Genomic DNA, 5985 nt, shown 5'->3' with positions numbered 1-5985 from the left:
GGCATTGTGAATTTTGTCTTTAATTCCTATGCAATTTCAGTGCTTCATCGTCAGTAAGAAAGCCAGAGGGATACTGTAAACCTGAAGTGAAGCATCGGAATCTATAAGTAGTGTCACAGGAATGTTCAAATCGTAGACAGTAAGAAGAGTCAGGCTTCTTGTTTTTAAGTCGACTTTGTGCCTTTTGTTTGTATTCCGATGCAATTTCTGTGTGTCATCGTCAATATGAAGGTCAGAGGGATACAGTAAACCTGAAGTGAAGCATCGGAATCTATAACTAGTGTCACAGGAATGGTTCAAAACATAGACAGTAACAAGAGTCAGTATACTTGTACTTAAGTCGGCATTGTGACTTTCGTATTTAATTCCGATGCAATTTCTGTGTTTCATCGTCAATAAGAAGGTCAGAGGGATACAGTAAACCTGAAGTGAAGCATCAGATTCTGCAACTAATGTCACAGGAATGGTTCAAAACATAGACAGTAAGAAGAGTCAGTTTACTTGTACTTAAGTCGGCATTGTGCCTTTCGTATTTAATTCCGATGCAATTTCTGTGTTTCATCGTCAATAAGAAGGTCAGAGGGATACAGTAAACCTGAAGTGAAGCATCGGAATCTATAACTAGTGTAACAGGAATGGTTCAAAAGTTAGACAGTAAGTAGAGTTAGTTTTCTTGTACTTAAGTCGGCATTGTGCGTTTTGTATTTAATTCCGATGCAATTTCTGTGTTTCATCGTCAATAGGAAGGTCAGAGGGATACAGTAAACCTGAAGTGAAGCATCGGAATCTATAACTAGTGTCACAGGAATGGTTCAAAACATAGACAGTAAGAAGAGTCAGTTTTCTTGTACATAAGTTGGCATTGTGCCTTTTCTATTTAATTCCGATGCAATTTCTGTGTTTCATCGTCAATAAGAAGGTTGGAGGGATACAGTAAACCTGAAGTGAAGCATCGGAATCTATAACTAGAGTCACAGGAATGGTTCAAAACATAGACAGTAAGAAGAGTCAGTTTACTTGTACCTAAGTCGGCATTGTGCCTTTTGTATTTAATTCCAATGCAATATCTGTGTTTCATCGTCAATGGGTAGGTCAGAGTGATACAGTAAACCTGAAGTGAAGCATCTGAATCAATAACTAGTGTCACTGGAGTGGTTCAAAACATAGACAGTAAGAAGAGTCAGTTTTCTTGTACTTAACCCGGCATTGAACCTTTTCTATTTAATTCCAATGCAATTTCTGTGTTTCGGCGTCAATAAGAATGGCCAAGGGATACAGTAAACCTGAAGTGAAGCATCGGAATCTAAAACCGGTGTCATAGGAAAGGTTCAAAGCATAGACAGTAAAAAGAGCCAATCTTTTTGTACTTGAGGCGGCATTGTGCCTTTTGTATTTAATTCCGATGCAATTTCTGTGTTTCATCGTCAATAAGAAAGTCAGAGGGATACAGTAAACCTGAAGTGAAGCTTCGGAATCTATAACTAGTGTCACAGGAATGGTTCAAAACGTAGACAGTAAGAAGATTCAGTCTTCTTGTACTTAAGTCGGCATTGTGCCTTTTGTATTTAATTCCGAAGCAATTTCTGTGTTTCATCGTCAATAAGAAGGTCAGAGGGTTACAGTAAACCTGAAGTGAAGCATTGGAATCTATAACTAGTGTCACAGAAGTGGTTCAAAACATAGACAGTAAGAAGAGTCTGTTTACTTGTACTTAAGTCGGCATTGTGCCTTTTGTATTTAATTTCGACGCAATTTCTGTGTTTCATCGTCAATAAGAAGGTCAGAGAGATACAGTAAACCTGAAGTGAAGCATCGGAATCTATAACTAGTGTAACAGGAATGGTTCAAAACATAGACAGTAAGAAGTGTCAGTTTTCTTGTACTTAAGTCGGCATTGTGCCATTTGGATTTAATTCCGATACAATTTCTGTGTTTCCTCGTCAATAAGAAGGTCAGAGGGATACAGTAAACCTGAAGCGAAGCATCAGAATCTGTAACTAGTGTAACAGGAATGGTTCAAAACATAGACAGTAAGAAGAGTCAGTTTTCTTGTACCTAAATCGGCATTGTGCCTTTTCTATTTAATTCCGATGCAATTTCTGTGTTTCGTCGTGCATCTGAGGGTCCAAGGGATACAGTAAACCTGAAGTGAAGCATCGGAATCTAAAACTGGTCTCACAGGAAAGTTTCAAAACATAGACAGTAAGAAGGGCCAGTCTTCTTGTACTTGAGTCTGCATTGTGCCTTTTGTATTTAATTCCGATGCAATTTCTGTGTTTAATCGGCAATAAGACCGTCAGAGGGATACAGTAAACCTGAAGTGAAGCATCGGAATCCATAACTAGTGTCACCGGAATGGTTCAAAACATAGACAGTAAGAAGAGTCAGTTTTCTTGTACTTAAGTCGGCATTGTGCCTTTTCTATGTAATTCCGATGCAATTTCTGTGTTTCGTCGTCATTAAGACTGGCCAAGGAATACAGTAAACCTGAAGTGAAGCATCGGAATTTAAAACCGGTTTCATAGAAAAGGATCAAAACATAGACAGTAAGAAGAGCCAGTCTTCTTGTACTTGAGTCGGCATTGTGATTTTTGTATTTAATTCCGATGCAAATTCTGTGTTTCATCGTCAATAAGAAGGTCCGAGGGATACAGTAAACCTGAAGTGAAGCATCGGAATATATAACTAGTGTAACAGGAATGGTTCAAATCATAGACAGTAAGAAGAGTCAGTTTTCTTATACTTACGTCGTCATTGTGCCCTTTCTATTTAATTCCCATGCAGTTTCTGTGTTACGTCGTCAATAAGAAGGTCAGAGGGAAACAGTAAACCTGAAGTGAAGCATCGGAATCTAAAACCGGTCTCACAGGAAAGGATCAAAACATAGACAGAAAGAAGGGTCAGTTTTCTTGTACTTAAATCGGCATTGTGCCTTTTCTAATTCATTCCGATGCAATTTCTGTGTTTCATCGTCAATAAGAAGGTCGGAGGGATACAGTAAAGCAGAAGTGAAGCATCGGAATCTATAAAAAGTGTCACAGGAATGGTTCAAAACATTGACAGTAAGAAGACTCAGTTTCCTTGCGCTTAAGTCGGCATTGTGACTTTTGTATTTAATTCCGATGCAATTTCTGTTTTTCATCGTCAATAAGAATATCCAAGGGATGCAGTAAACCTAAAGTCAAGCATCGGAATCTTAAACTTGTCTCACAGGATAGGTTCAAAATATAGACAGTAAGAAGAGCCAGTCTTCTTGTACTTGAGTCATCATTGTGCCTTTTGAATTTATTTCTGATGCAATTCCTGTGTTTCATCGTCAATAAGAAGGTCAGAGGGATACAGTAAACCTGAAGTGATGCATCGGAATCCATAACTAATGTCACAGGAATGGATCAAAGCATAAAGAGTAAGAAGTGTCAGTTTTCTTATAATTAAGTCGGCATTGTGCCTGTTGTATTTAATTCCGATGCAATTTCTGTGTTTAATCTTCAATAGGAAAGTCAGAGGGATACAGTAGACCTGAAGTGAAGCACCGGAATCTATAACTAGTGGCACAGGAATGGTTCAAAACATAGACAGTAAGGAGAGTCAGTTTGCTTGTACTTACGTTGGCATTGTGCATTTTGTATTTAAATCCGATGCAATTTCTGTGTTTATCGTCAATAAGAAAGTCAGAGGGATACAGTAGACATGAAGTAAGGCATCGGAATCTATAACTAGTGTCACAGGAATGATTCAAAACATAGACAGTAAGAAGAGCCAGTTTTCTTGTACTTAAGTCGTCATTGTGCCCTTTCTATTTAATTCCCATGCAGTTTCTGTGTTACGTCGTCAATAAGAATGTCAGAGGGATACAGTAAACCTGAAGTGAAGCATCGGAATCTATATCTAGTGTCACAGGAGTGGTTCAAAACATAGACAGTAAGAACAGTCAGTTTTCTTGTACTTAAGTCGGTATTGTGCCATTTGTGTTTAATTCCGATGCAATTTCTGTGTTTCATCGTCAATACGAAGGTCAGAGGGATACAGTAAACCCGAAGTGAAGCATCGGAATCTATAACTAGTGTCACAGAAATTGTTCAAAACATAGACAGTAAGATGAACCAGCCTTCTTGTACTTGAGTCGGCATTGTGCCTTTTGTATTTAATTCCGATGCAATTTCTGTGTTTCACCGTCAATAAGAGGGTCAGAGGGATATAGTAAACCTGAAGTGAAGCATGGGAATCTATAACTAGTGTCACAGGAATGGTTCAAAACATAGACAGTAAGAAGAGTCAGTTTTCTTGTACGTAAGTCGGCATTGCGCCTTTTGTATTTAATTCCGATGCAATTTCTGTGTTTCATCGTCAATAAGAAGGTCAGAGGGATTCAGTAAACCTGAAGTGAAGCATCGGAATCTATAACTAGTGTCACAGGAATGGTTCAAAACATAGACAGTAAGATGAGCCAGCCTTCTTGTACTTGAGTCGGCACTGTGCCTTTTGTATTTACTTCCGAAGCAATTTCTGTGTTTCATCGTCAATAAGAAGGTCAGAGGGATACAGTAAACCTGTAGTGAAGCATCGGAATCTATAACTAGTGTCACAGGAATGGTTCAAAACACAGACAGTAAGATAAGCCAGCCTTCTTGTACTTGAGTCGGCATTGTGCCTTTTGCATTTAATTCCGATGCAATTTCTGTGTTTCATCGGCAATAAGAAGGTCAGAGGGATACAGTAGACCTGAAGTGAAGCATCGTAATCTATAACTAGTGTCACAGGAATGGTTCAAAACATAGACAGTAAGAAGAGTCACTTCTCATGTACGTAAGTCGGCATTGTGCCCTTTGTATTTACTTCCGATGCAATTTCTGTGTTTCATCGTCAATAAGAAGGTCGGAGGGATACAGTAAACCTGAAGTGAAGCATCGGAATCTATAAATAGTGTCACAGGAATGGTTAAAGCATAGTAAGAAGAGACAGTTTTCTTGTACTTAAGTCGGCACGGTGACATTGTATTTATTTCCGATGACATTTCTGTGTTTCATCGTCAATAAGAAGGTCCAAGGGATACAGTAAACCTGAAGTCAAGCATCGGAATCTTAAAGTGGTCTCACAGGAAAGGTTCAAAACATTGACAGTAAGAAGAGCCAGTCTTCCTGTACATGAGTTGTCAAAGTGCCTTTTGTATTTATTTCCGATGCAATTTCTGTGTTTCATCGTCAATAAGAAGGTCAGAGGGATACAGTAAACCTGAAGTGAAGCATCGGGATCTATAACTAGTGTCACAGGAATGGTTCAAAGCATAGACAGTAAGAAGAGTCAGTTTTCTCATAATTAAGTCGGCATTGTGCATTTTATATGTAATTCCGATGCAATTTCTGTGTTTCATCGTCAGTAAGAAGGTCAGAGGGATACAGGAAACCTGAAGTGAAGAAACGGAAACTATAAGTAGTGTCCCAGGAATGGATAAAAACATAGACAGTAAGAAGAGTCAGTTTTCTTGTACTTAAGTCGGCATTGTGCCTTTTCTATTTAAGTCCGATGCAATATCTGTGTTTCATCGTCAATAAGAAGATCGGAGGGATACAGTAAACCTGAAGTGAAGTATCGGAATCTATAACTAGTCTCACAGGAATGGTTCAAACATAGACAGTAAAAAAGAGTCAGTTTTCTTGTACTTAAGTAGGCATTGTGCCTTTTGTATTTAATTCCGATTCAATTTCTGTGTTACATCGTCAATAAGAAGGTCCAAGGGATACAGTAAACCTGAAGTCAAGCATCGGAATCTAAAAGTGGTCTCAAAGGAAAGGTTCAAAACATAGACAGTGAGAAGAGCCAGTCTTCCTGTACTTGAATCGTCTAGGTGCCTTTTGTATTAATTTCGGATGCAATTTCTCTGTTTCATCGTCAATAAGAAGGTCAGAGGGATACAATAAACTTGAAGTGAAGCATAGGAATCCATATCTAGTGTGACAGGAATGTTTCAAAGCATAGACAGTAAGA

This window comes from Schistocerca serialis, chromosome 6, assembly GCF_023864345.2.
Source record: "Schistocerca serialis cubense isolate TAMUIC-IGC-003099 chromosome 6, iqSchSeri2.2, whole genome shotgun sequence".
NCBI lineage: Eukaryota > Metazoa > Arthropoda > Insecta > Orthoptera > Acrididae > Schistocerca > Schistocerca serialis.
The sequence above is the reverse complement of the archived record's forward strand: the minus strand, read 5'-3'. Positions refer to the sequence as shown.